We start from the raw sequence: 13,601 nt of genomic DNA, 5'->3' as shown, positions 1-13,601 counted from the left end.
TAAACCCTAATTTCGCCTTAATTTTTGTGAGTTTAGTATGTAATATCAGAGAATTTTCTCTATTAGGTCATCGGATTCTACATTCTATGAAGCACCTCGATTCGTAACTCACATTGATGATCCTGCAATTGCTGCTTTAACTAAGTATTACTCCAAGGTTTTTCCACCTAGCAATACTCCTGGAGTAAGCATTTTGGATATATGTAGCAGTTGGGTAAGAGTTCAGTATTGTTACTCATTTTCTTTCTTTTTTCTGGCATTGCATACGCGTATTGTCATAATTCATAAATTTTCACTTTGCATTAGGTCAGCCATTTTCCATCCGGATACAAGCAAGAACGAGTCGTAGGATTAGGCATGAATGAAGAAGAATTGAAGAGGAACCCGGTAAGAAAAACCTAATTAGTTTTAGAACTGAATTTGATATCCTGAGATTATTCTACTAGATTGGTTTTCCAATCCATTCATGTTCATATTCCATAACATGAATATTATCTAGCCGAAACTTAAATTCAATTGTAAAACAATGACACGGTTACATCTCAAGATTTTGAATGTTCTTTTTTATCTGCTAGAGAAACATTACCTTACTGATAGAAGTTGTTGCTTGATGCTGTAGGTTCTCACAGAGTATGCCGTACAAGACTTAAATGTGAACCCTAAACTCCCATTTGAAGATAACTCGTTCGATGTCATCACTAATGTGGTAAAAATACTTCTTCACAAGTTTTAACTTTGGTGCTGGAAACTACTGCAAGTGATGCATGTATTGTATGATGAGTATTTTTTGGTTGGTTTGGTTTGTGTGTAGACATACATGTTTAAGTATGACAGTGTTCACGGTCAGTGGAAGAACGAGGAACTCACCGTCAAGGACTCTAACACTCTTCTCTTCGGTCAGAAGCCAGTTACTGTCTTTGCACACAGGTATATAGTTCTTCAATTAAATTGATGTGCTTGATTGTAGATATGCCTGTAGGTTTTTATGTTATACGAAGTGAATAGTTAATGAATTATCATGTGTATTCAGTTTTGGTATTGAGCGTGTTTTAGAGTAGAATGTGATTTGTGTAATTGTTATAATATTGATTGTTAATTAGCATACTGTTTTTTGAAATTTGTGTATTTGATTCATGTTTGATTTGTGCGCCTCAGGAACCCAGAAGAGATCCCATGGGCCAGCACTGGTGCTGATATCATTGTTGAGTCTACTGGTGTCTTTACTGACAAGGACAAAGCTGCTGCTCATTTGAAGGTTTGCATTTCCGTGGTTTCACTTTTTAGTTGATTATTCCTTTGCTCAAGTTTGTGCATGTATATGTTGATATTACATGGTCTATGTTTCATTTATCTTTCCTTGATTGTATTCAATTGTTTAAATTTGTCGGTTGCCTATTGTTTTCTTGTTTTCTTGCACATTGCCGTTTACCATGGGACTCTATAAAATGTATGTTATATTGTGAATCTAGACGGTTTTGTAAGTCAGTTAACCTTTTCCTCTTCTTTTATGGTTGTGGTTCTAGTATCAGTGTTATGCTTTTATTTGTTTGTGTTTAGATCTAGTAGGATGTACAACTCACAACTTCATATCTTGTTATTACTCAATGTTGTGTATGTTGTTACTTTTGTGTTGATTAGTTTTCTTTATATTGTAAGGTCAGAATGATAATATATTTGTTTTGTTTGATTTAGGGTGGTGCCAAGAAGGTCATCATTTCTGCTCCCAGTAAAGATGCTCCCATGTTTTTTGTCGGTGTTAACGAGAATGAATACAAGCCAGAGTATGACATTATTTCCAATGCTAGCTGCACCACCAACTGCCTTGCACCACTTGCAAAGGTTTTATGAATCAACATATAATTTAGCCTCTAATTTCCATATTGCCATGCCTGCTATTGGGTTATTTGGGTCAAGCTGCATACCTTATGGAAAACCATGCTGATATTGGTGAGGCCTTTTGGTCATCTGTTCTGAATAATAGACTGTGGAGTTTATGGTTAGTTTGATTATTCTGCTTAAGAGAAAAAGTGGGTCTGGCGGATTGGATTATTCTCGACGAGGTGACCGATTGGAATTTGAATCTCTTCCACGGAGTCTTCGTGTTTAATGCCCGGTGACTTGGGTGTAAGGTTGACCGGAAAAAGAATGAGATATGAGGAATATATAAAGGAGATTTGTGAATTTGGATTATGTGCCAAGTGCCATCACCAATCTGAGGCGTTGGTGGTTGTTGGATCGAGATCAGACAGTTTAGATTTCAATTTTGGTATTATAGTTTTACAAAAAAAAGTCAAAATCGAATTTGAAATATTGACAATCCAATCTTGATACAATAGTCACTAATGCAACGAATGAGTGAGAGTTCCGACTAAAGACCGTCCAAATTCAAGAGTTATGACTCTTATTTATGAGCCAGGAACTAAGAATTGAGCTGCAAAACCTGCCTTGAGAAAGAGAGTACAATATTGATTTTTGGCAATTGTATAATAGTTCTGATGTGTTTTCTTTCCATTCTCTTATTGTTAGGAATTGTAAGAGTAATTACATGGTCAATATTCAAATATAGTTTTAAGTTACATCATTGAAAAAGCTAACACCTTTTATCTGAAATAGAAAAACATAACAAAATACATTTGTTTCTATTATGCAGAGAACAATGAAGCTCATCTTGCTTTGGGGACTACCCTGTTTCATAGCGGAATGTGCATACAAGATATGATCAGCTTTGAAGGTACAATAACGCTAATAATGCTTTTATTTTATTTTTATTTTTATTTTTATAATAATTGAAAATGATGGTGTACATTAACTTTGGTTGTTGGTTGTAGATGTATTGAAGGAGTTTACTTCTAAGAAATGCGGTAAACTTGGGAAATTGCTTAAGGAAAGTGGTAATCATGGGGTTCAGATGAAACACAAAGATTCTAGAGCACCGAAGCTAACCGTCAAGCATGGCGTAAAATTATATATGAAGAAAGTGTTATGACTTAGTTAAAATATGATTTTTATGTGTATGATTTTATAATACTTGAAATATTATGATTGTCCATGATTTTGTATACTTTTTGGTTAATATTAAAAATATTTTGACTTAGTTAAAATATGATTTTTATGCGTATGATTTTATAGTATTTACAATATTATGACTGAAAATAAAATATAACTAAATGGTGTTATGAAATAGGGTGTAAATAGATATAATTGTTCATTTATAAATGACGTATTTACACCCGATTTTTACTAAAATAGGGGGTAATTAAGAACATATTTACACCCGATTTTTATCAAAATAGGGTGTAATTAAAACATAATTAAGCTCAATTACACCCGATTTTTATTAAAAAATGTGTAATTAAAACGTAATTAAGCCCAATTACACCCGATTTTTATTAAAATAGGGTGTAATTAAAATGTAATTAACCCCAATTACACCCGATTTTTATTAAAACAGGGTGTAATTATAACGTAATTACGCTCAATTACACCCGATTTTTATTAAAACAGGGTGTAATTAAAAACGTAATTACGCCCAATTACACCCGATTTTTATTAAAACAGGGTGTAATTAAAAACGTAATTACACCCGATTTTTGATAAAACAGGGTGTAATTAAAAACGTAATTACGCCCAATTACACCCGATTTTTGTTAAAAATAACGGATGTAAATTCGTTAGACATTTCTCACCCTGTGGATATACACCCGATTTTTATTAAAAATAATGGGTGTAAATTTAATAAAAAACGGGTGTAAATTAACATTTTTGTACTAGTGTATGCATGTATATATTGTTGTGATGTGCATTAGCAGACATGCATATATTCCTAAATTGTGCATTAGCAGACATGCATATATTCCTAAATGATACTAGTATTAGGGACTAGTAAATTAGCTAGCCCTTTACTTACATTGATAATTTAGCACAAAGGTGTGCATTATGTCCTATAATAAGAAGGAATAGGTAGACAATTAGTCTGGGAAACTTCCTCTTTGTAGAGTTGAATTTTGGTATAGTCTTTTGTGTAGTTTGACAATGGAGATGTACTAGCAAACACTTTGATGTTAAAGTGATGACCGCCCAAAGTGTGAAATTTTTAGGTTAAAATTATGTGTACTTGAGATTGATATGTTTTTTTGGCTTATATAGTAGGCCCTGGAACCTTCTTTCTAGGACACTTGTCTCAAAGAATAGTTGCCAATAGCTATCGTGACATTATTATCCAAGAATCCAAGATGATTGGGTGACTTTGATCGGGTGAATATTTAGGGTGAGCGTACCTCCCGGGCTGCTTCTTAACTAGTGGATTCGGGTTACATAAAACTTAATGGACTGGGCATTGGCCTAAACTAAAAAGATAGCACCCTATAAGACAGATTCGGCAAAGTGAAAACTTGAGTTAGTTTGGCTTGAATCTACTGTAACTGTCGTTCTTGCTATTGTCAAAATATGATGGGACATGTTGGGTCCCTTGGCGCTCTATCCTTCTACCATGTGATACCACTTAGGAAACAACGACCTACGAATAGGCATGAAATAGTTATTATATGGAAACCATTGTCATTATGGTTCATAGTTTTGGATGACGTAACTTTTGATAAGATGGTGTATAATCATTGGTTCACATGCATGTTCGTGGTGATTATCCACCATTTGATATGTGTCATATTCGTATTTCTAACTCAGTTAAAAGTATATATAGGGGTAAACCACTTTCTTTGCTCTGTTGACTTTCTCTTATTCTTCCATTCTTACGCTCCTTGTTCCTCGGATCTTTCATTTTTTTTATCACCATCGCCAAACTTTATGTGATACTATTCTCCAAATCATGAAGTCACACTGTTGGATTTGGGTCATTAATTTCACCAAGATTTCATATTTTTTTATGACATTTTCAGATCTTCTTTCACTGGTACATTTGCATTCTTTAATATTTTATTTTTTCCTTTATATTATGTTTCCTTTATTAATGCACGTTGTGGGTTCTCCCTCACTCTGTATTGGTGCTTACGTTTTATTGGGAAACTAATCCTTCTAGTTGTGACGATTCTTCTCATTCTCTCCTTTTTTTTGGTTGTTTTAAGGGTTGTTAGGCTAAAGCAAATGTTAGTCCTCATTGGTTACCTATGAGTGACCGTAAAATACATGGAAGAAAGGGAAAATATTGTATTCAACCCTTTCATGCAAAGTGAAAGGGTAGGTAAGCAAGTTTCTATCCTTTGAATCATTATTTCTCTTTATGTAGACATGTATAATAGGAAAGACAATAAAGTTCCTTAGCCTACGGTTGCATGTAGATTTTATAATGGTTGCTTGACCTAGTAATATGGACAATGACTATTTGCGGACTCTGTCCATCTATTCATTGTTGGTAGCCCTACCCACTTTAAGAAATCCTAAAAAGAGGTGTTGTTTGGTGAACTAGACCTAAACAATCTTAAGAAGAAATGTGTGGTCTGGATAAAGGAATTCTTTTTATGACTTTAATAATGCATCCTACGTTGAAAATAAGTATGGGAATATCAAGACCAAAGACTAGTATATTGATACTCGGTATTTGGTGATGTCTTATAATTACAAAAATGTTTTTGATATTCTTGGTATGTTATGTGACTAAGGATTTATTTTATATTTTTTTCTCACTTTGCTAATTGTTTCTAATTTTATCATGCGCTAACATGTCGAGAAAAAACAAGTAAAGGCGTACACAAAAAGTAAGGTTTCCTCTGAAGTTGCGGTTGTTGTTACTAGCATAAGTTCCCTTGCTATTGTTGGTGGCACTTCAAGTGAACTTACTCTTGATGTTCTAGTCATGGACCAAGCTACTCAAACCATTCCTCATTTAGATAAGGACATTGATTATGAGGTTATTTCTCTCGAGGCTATTATTTTTGTTGCATAGGATCGTTCTTCGCTCGTCAAACCCTCTGGTTAGCCCAAGTTTGTGAAAAGGAATGGCCATTCTATCCATTTAAGAGCCTTTCCTCATTTCTCTTTGGGGGCTTTGCGCATTAGTTTCTAACGTTCGTATGATCTAGATTGCTGATATTTGGTCAATGAGTTGTCAAAAGGTCATTACCAAATGCATCTCGTATGTGCCGAGACTCATTACCCTGAAGACCTGAATAGCTCAATGTTTACCACTGATGGAAAGTTCTCGACAAAGGAATATTTTCCATTCACATTTCACTTGACGGCAGAGTCATCTCAAGTTTTTGAAGGCGTTGTGTACGGTTGTCACAATTTAACCATGGCAGAATAAATAAAAACCTTTATTTAACCACGATTTAATCGTAAAAATATTTTAAAAGTCCTTGTTTACGGTTTATCCGTGACAGTTTTTAGGTCTTATGTAGTCTTACACACTCTCAAAGACAACCCTGCTTGAAAGATAAATCCATATATTAGTATGTGCTAAGAATTATGGTTAGGCAACTCAACCCTATAAAATCGGCTTGTAGGATGAGAATTGCTCCCAATTATAAAGACATCTTCAAGTCATAGACATATGGAGCATGGAAATAAATTGTGGGTGATCCGATTGTGCAAACTTGATAGCAGGTGTTCCCCCAAATTTTAAACAAGGTTCTTGATACCATATCAAGAAATGTGGTCGGGCCTAACTTAAACCTAGGAAAATGTCTTGTAAGGTTGAGTTAGACCCAACCAAAATTCTTAACAGTATCACTACTACAAAAAGTATCTTTCGTAACATCGTTTCACCTCGGCCAAAGTATCCACCCTGGTAAAATTTATTCAATTAGGCGCTTTCCTTTTATTTTCATTTTTAAGCCATTTTTCACCACGATTGGAACTTCTAACTTTGGTGAAAATTGGCGCCTGATCATGAGCTTCAATCCTAGCACATATAGTTTTTTTTTGTTTTTTTTATTTTTAAGCCACTTCTTACCACGGTTGGATCTTCCAACCTTGGTGAAAAGTGAAGCATGCTCATGAGTCGAATCCCAACCCCTAATGTTTTGTTTTTTATTTATTTTTAAGCCAGTTCTTACTAGAAATTTTCAATCGTGCTGAAAAGTCACTCAGGATCATTGGTGCAAATCCTAGCACCTATAATTTTATTTTTTACATATTTTTAAGCCACTTTTCACAACGGTTGGAATTCCAACCAGGGTGAAAAGCCACTCAGTTTTGTTTTTCCAATATATATTACGCTCTTTGCTCATTATTTTTGCCCTAGAAAAGTTAGACGAGCTTAGACGAACTTCATCTTCTACCTCATAACGTCATCTTACATTTATGAGACTTTATTTCTCCACTAAACCAAGCTCAAAAACATAATTTCTTCCATAAACAAAACTCGAAAATATCATTTCTTTCATTAACAAATTTCAGAAGTTCATCATCTCTTCTCTAACTTAAATGAGAAAAGGAAAGCATGGATTCAAGTTAGCAATGTTAGTTGTTGTGTCAGATAAAATGCTTAATGTTGTTGTTGTAATTGAGATTTAATGTTTAACGATTTTATGTATTTAATTTTTGTTGTTGTTGTTTTTGTTGGTGTTATGATTTAATGTTTAATTATTTTATTTATTTATTTTGTTATTGTTCTTGTTGATGTTCTTCTTCTTCTTTTTCTTCTTCTTATTTTTGTTGTTGATTTTGTTGTTCTTGTTGTTGTTGTTCTTACTATTGTTGTTGTTCTACTGCTGTATTTTTTTATTTCATTAAAAGACATACAATAATGGTTGTTTAATACAATTGTGGTTGTATGAGCGCACTATCTAGTTTACTATCACTGGCAATAGATCATGATCGTAAATAACCTACTTACAACCACACGCTACATAACAACAGACCATCAACCAAGATTATAGGTCTTTTACAACCATTGTTATATGTGTTTTTCGTAGTAGTGTATCTATGTGCCTCATGTTGAGTGCAAGTGTGAGTGGTTAAAGTCCCACATTGTCTAAGAATAGGTGGAATGTTGAATTTATAAGAGAGGGGACTCATTCACCTATCACCTTAAGGTTTTGGGTTGAGATGTAGTGTCTCTCTCTCTCTCTCTTATGGTCTTGGAGCATTGGTCCAATTGGTACTCCTGATTCTCCCGGACTCCTCAATAGTGGTATCAGAGTCGTGGTTCGACTTTGTGGGAGAGCGAGAGCTGGAACCGATGTAGGATCCTGTTATAGGATGTGGGGACTCACACACTTGTGGGGGAGAATGTTGGGTGCAAGTGTGAGTGGTTAAAGTCTCACATTATCAATGAGTGAGTAGAATGTTGGATTTATAAGAGAGATGCCCCATTTACCTAACACTTTAAGATTTTGGGTTGAGATGTGGTGTCTCCCTCTCTTGTGGTCCTGAAGCATTTGTCTCATTGGCGCTCCCGTCTCTCCCGGACTCCCCAACAGCGATATCAAAGTCGTGGTTCGGCCTGGTGGAGGAGGCGGAAGTTGGATTCGGTGTTGGATACTTTTATAGGATGGGGGACTCACACTTGTGGGGAGAATGTTTAGTGCAAATGTGAGTGGTTAATTAAAGTTTTACATTGCCTATGAATGAGTGAAATGTTGAATTTATAAGATAGATGACTCATTCAACTATCACTTTAAAATTTTGGGTTGAGATGTGATGTCTCCATCTCTTGTGTTTTGGAGCATTGGTCTTGTTGATGCTCCCGACTCTTTGAAATCCCCAACACCTCGAGTATGAATATGATTAGTCATTTAGAAGTCATGGAAAGAAAACAATTGTCTTAAACTTTGTCATTGCTGAAAAAATAGTCTTTAATAGGTTTGCCGTTGCTGCAAGACAATTTAGTTTGCGACATGATACAAGGCAATGCAGCAACTGCAATGTGCATGTATATACTCACTCTTTGGCCAAGTATAATTTATTCATCGGAATTGAAATTCAAAGTTCGAAGAATATTAAAACAATTTCTTGTTCTCTCAGAAATAACATGAATATGTACTAGAAGATTATTAACCGCAGAAGTGTTTTATTGTCTTTCAAATTTAACTATAAACATGACATGTTATTGTCAATGATCTAAACAAGGATACTCTTGTTTTTGTGCCTACCGTTTTCAATCCCATTGCTTATTAAAAAAAAATTCAACATCTTTATGTTTGTGTCTATTTATTTTTATTTTTTTACAAAAGAGGATCAAAGGTCTAAAGAAAAAAAAATCTAATGATATCCTCTAATAAGGTTATGAAATTATCATCAACTAAAATGACTTCAGCTCATTTGGCATGAGATTCAGAAGGATGAGAATTTTATTATTGTTCATAATAAGATTATAATTGAATATTCATTCAGCTCATCGACTTTTCTTCTCTCAATTATAACTTGATGTGTCTATTCTTCTAAATCTTCATTCAGATTCTATGAATTAAGGTTAGCAAGTTGTGATCGTCCACATTCTCTTAGTTAATCATATTTCTCAAAGACTTTAGAGTCACTATCGACTAGAGATGGCAAATGGACAATGCTCTCTCAATTAAACTCGCTTCACAAAAGACAACAAAAAATAATGTAGAACAGGGCAAGCATAATTTAGGGTGTGAGCTTTATATTTTGACCCGTCCAACAAAAAATGAGGGTAAGGCGGGGCAGTCCCGCAAGCGCTGCACCTTTTAAGCTTAAAAATATTAAAAAAATATATATTTTATAACTCGCAAAAAAGCATGGCAGAGCGTGTATATTAGAGAGTGTGAACCTAAAATCTTAACTCGTCCCGCTAAAAAATACAAGTAAAACGAACATGTTCAGCAGGCCCAATCCATTTTGCTATCCCTACTCTCTACCACTAGATTTGTAATTCTATATCTCCAAACTATCTCAATCTCCTATAATATCTCCTCGATCTCATATATCTCTGAAGTGACACCATCACACAAACTAATTTTTCCACGCATAGTAGTCTATAAATAATCCACAATTGTGTCTATTTTGTTATAACTTTTGGAAATTTTTTTATCCACCTCCTAACCTTCTTGGTCACCTCTGGTGAATTTACTAAAATACCCCTTGTTTCGGAAGTTCATTTCCGGAAACGTACTTTTATTGAAAAAAAAGGTGTTTTCGGAAATGTATCTCCGAAAAGGTTTTTTTTTAATGAAAAATATTGATTTCGGAGATGCATCTCCGAAATAAAGTTGTTTTTCAGAAAATTGGTGTATTCGGAAGTTCATCTCCGAATTCACCCCCCTTGGAGGAATTCGGAAATGTACTTCCGGAATAAGGTCTGGAAGAAGAAAAATAACAAACAAGAACGATTCGCTTAATTTAATCGGATGAAGATTACATCGATCACATTACATAAGATTAAAGTTACATATTGTTAAACACGGGTAGGTGAGGATGAGTCAACACTTTGATAACGTCGGCCCCCGATCTTTGAAGTTTCGCGTCCAACTCGATCGGACCCTTTGAAGAAAATCGGTCGAACGTTGTCCACAAAACCGCTAAATTTTCGTCGTTCTTGATCTCAAAAGGTGTGAACTCAATGTCTCCCTCGTCGTTAAGCGATGGCGAGCGGTACTCGAGCTTGATAACCTTTCGATTTTCGGGATATTGCAATAGCGTGTTGAGCGACGTTATCAACTCCGCAAACGGCGTGTCGCGCGAGAAGCGAAATTGGAACGACATCGGGTAGCCGGTGGTGAAGTAGACGAATGCTAGGTGGGAGTAGGTTTGTGTCATTTGTGTTTTCTGGTGTGAAGAGGATGAATAAGAGTGTGTTGTATTTATAGACTTATTGGAGCAATGATGGCCCAACAAACCTTATCCTGCTCAGTGGACTTTTCGGAAATGAACTTCCAAAAATTGGAGGCAGACTAGTATATTTCGGAAGTTCATTTCCGAATTATGCAGAAACAGATGTAAATTTTGCATTTTGTTGATTGCTTAGTGTTTTGTGTAAAAAATACAAAAGGAATTCAAAATAGACATAAATTAGACAATGCTGACATAAAACATACTTATATTATATATGTATTGAATCAGTCCGATTTTATATGATAAACAACAATACATACAAAAATAGTCATTACAAACAAAAAACGATCCGGAACAAACTAAAATTCAGCGAACCAATCGGTGGATCCTAAGTCCAAAATAGGTATGTTCTTCGAACGCTCTCTGTTTTGCTCGCGCTCTTGGCTCATCATTTCTTCAAACTCCGCCATTCTTGAAACGAAAGGATCCGGCCAAGTCTCCGCCTCATTTGAACGATGTGTCGTCCATTGACAAGAAGTAGCCGGTATAGGACACCCCGGTTTCAAAAACACTTGGACGAAGTGCCGCGATCGTAGATACCCGATGCATATGATGCATCTCGACGCGTCCAATGGCAGTCGACTATAAAGTGGAAAGAAAGTCTCACTTAGTCCAAACCTCGTCAAATCGACACACACCATATCATATGCACTTGCTATTAGATGACCCATATCGGGGAATGACATCCACTTCGAAACCAGAGCGATACCGGTAAGTGATGGAACAAGTGAATCATGAATTTTCGCAAACTTTTCTTGATTTTCATATAGTCGGCCGTAGATGTCCCGATACGAAGTCAACTCCGCAATAAGTTCCCGTCGGACTAAAGTGTGATTATTTTCCCCTTTACCGAGCAAACCCGCAACGGCCCGATATCCACAATTGTCGTCGCCTCCAACATCAACGATGTTATCGATATATTTGTGTATAAAAAGTGGCATCTCATCAATGTAGACAATGGGTGATTTTTTGATCGGCGGTGTGCGAGGTGGCTTCGAAATACGGGCTCCTTTGTTACCACTACACTTGGACTTCGGTGTCGGTGAATCCGGGAATGATGCATCAACATGTTCAAAGTAGGAAGGAGATCGTTTTGTTGATGTGTCTTCTTGTGTAACTTTGGACTTTTTCGGTGCACCTTTCGTTTTAATCGGTTGAGATGGCGGTTTCAAATCGGTGGTCTCCAGAAATGCAATTTTTCGCAATTGTTCTTTTATGTGCATTTTTATTGTGTCATCCGCTTTAGCAAACTTCTCCATTATCAATTCCAACTCGTCGGAGATGGTGATTTTGGAGTCATTTTCTTTCGGCGGGTCAAAATCATCAAAACGAAGCTTCTTCCAATGGTCGGCTACCTCATCCATGCGTATTGGTGAATTCAACTTCTTCTTTTTTGAAAGTATACAAGCACATGGAAGGCCGTATGTCTTTCTAATGGTACACCCACATAAAGAACTATCCGGCCCCGTGGTCTCCGACCGCTTCGCTTCATGAAACAAAAAATTCAAACCCAATCAGGATATGTTGTAAATCAATTGGGAGAATAAAATTTGGCCCTTATACAGGTGTTCCATAACCTTCTTGCTCCGATAGAACGATGTTTGAATTTCATTGTGTTGATTTTCAAGCATTTGGTTCACGGTGTCCCATCCCCAACACAAATCTCCCTTGCTATCACCCAACCACCTCTTGAAGACCGCATGTGCGGATTCAAATCGGTTAGTCGTGGTGCAACCAAGATGTCTAACTCGATTTGTTCAAGCGCACATGACTTTTTCTCTGACTTTGTCAAGAATGGTGGATTCGACGTAATGACAAAAAGTCTTAATGGAACCACACAAAGACCTAAAGTGTACCAATTTCTCGGTATACACCTCTTCGGAGTATGCATCTAAAATTTCCCTCCATGCCGCCATTATCCTATCAACCACAACACTGGCTTTGATAACTTTACCGTTTTCATCCGGCCTATCTTTTGTCCCAACCGCGGGTTTCAACTTACTTCTCACGTTGCAAGTTATGTGATAGCGACAAAGTAACGCGGTCGATGTCGGGAAGACGGTATCAACCGCATTCATCAAAGCATTGTCCCGGTCGGTGACAATGACGTTTGGCATAACCTTTTGATCAACTAACAAAGACTTGCATATTCCCAAAGCCCATGTAAAATTTTCTTCTTTTTCACACTCCAAAAAAGCAAACCCGGCCGAATAAGTCTTGTCCGTCGAGGTCACACCGACTATCTCTAGAAGAGGAAGCCTATATTTGTTTGTCTTGTATGTCGAATCTATGACAAGAACGGTTGGAAATGTGTTGAATAATTTGATACTTTCGGGATGAGTCCAAAAATATCACGCACCGTAACTTTGGCCTCGGACGTTCGGAAGCTTGACACATATTTGTTATCGCCTAATAGTTTCAAAAGTTTTTGCATTTCCGACCGAGGGCCCATTTTCAAAACTTTGAGATTGTGTCGTTCATTGTAAACTTGCTTGATATTTGAAACGCTATCCGGTTTTTACGCTTCAAATCGGCAAGTATGTTGCGAGGCGCCACATTGACTATCGTTAAATCCGAAATCACATTATTCTCTTCGCGGGACAAACGACACGCCATTGGATGTCCGTGTAACTTGGCATCCAAGGCATGATTATCAATTCCACAAATTACGGTTAAACGCCACAAATCATCAACCCTCCGAGTCGCTCGCAACTTAAACGGACACCCGCACTTTCTCGATCCCGTGTCTTCGTGTTTTAGCACCCGGTTTGATTGTGCATAACTCCCACCTCGTTCGCAATTCAAAACAACGAAAGCTTTCCGCATACTATTTCCATTGTCGGACCTTA

This window comes from Vicia villosa, unplaced genomic scaffold (genome assembly GCF_029867415.1).
Source record: "Vicia villosa cultivar HV-30 ecotype Madison, WI unplaced genomic scaffold, Vvil1.0 ctg.000165F_1_1_3, whole genome shotgun sequence".
Lineage (NCBI taxonomy): Eukaryota > Viridiplantae > Streptophyta > Magnoliopsida > Fabales > Fabaceae > Vicia > Vicia villosa.
Note: the sequence above shows the minus strand (reverse complement) of the source record.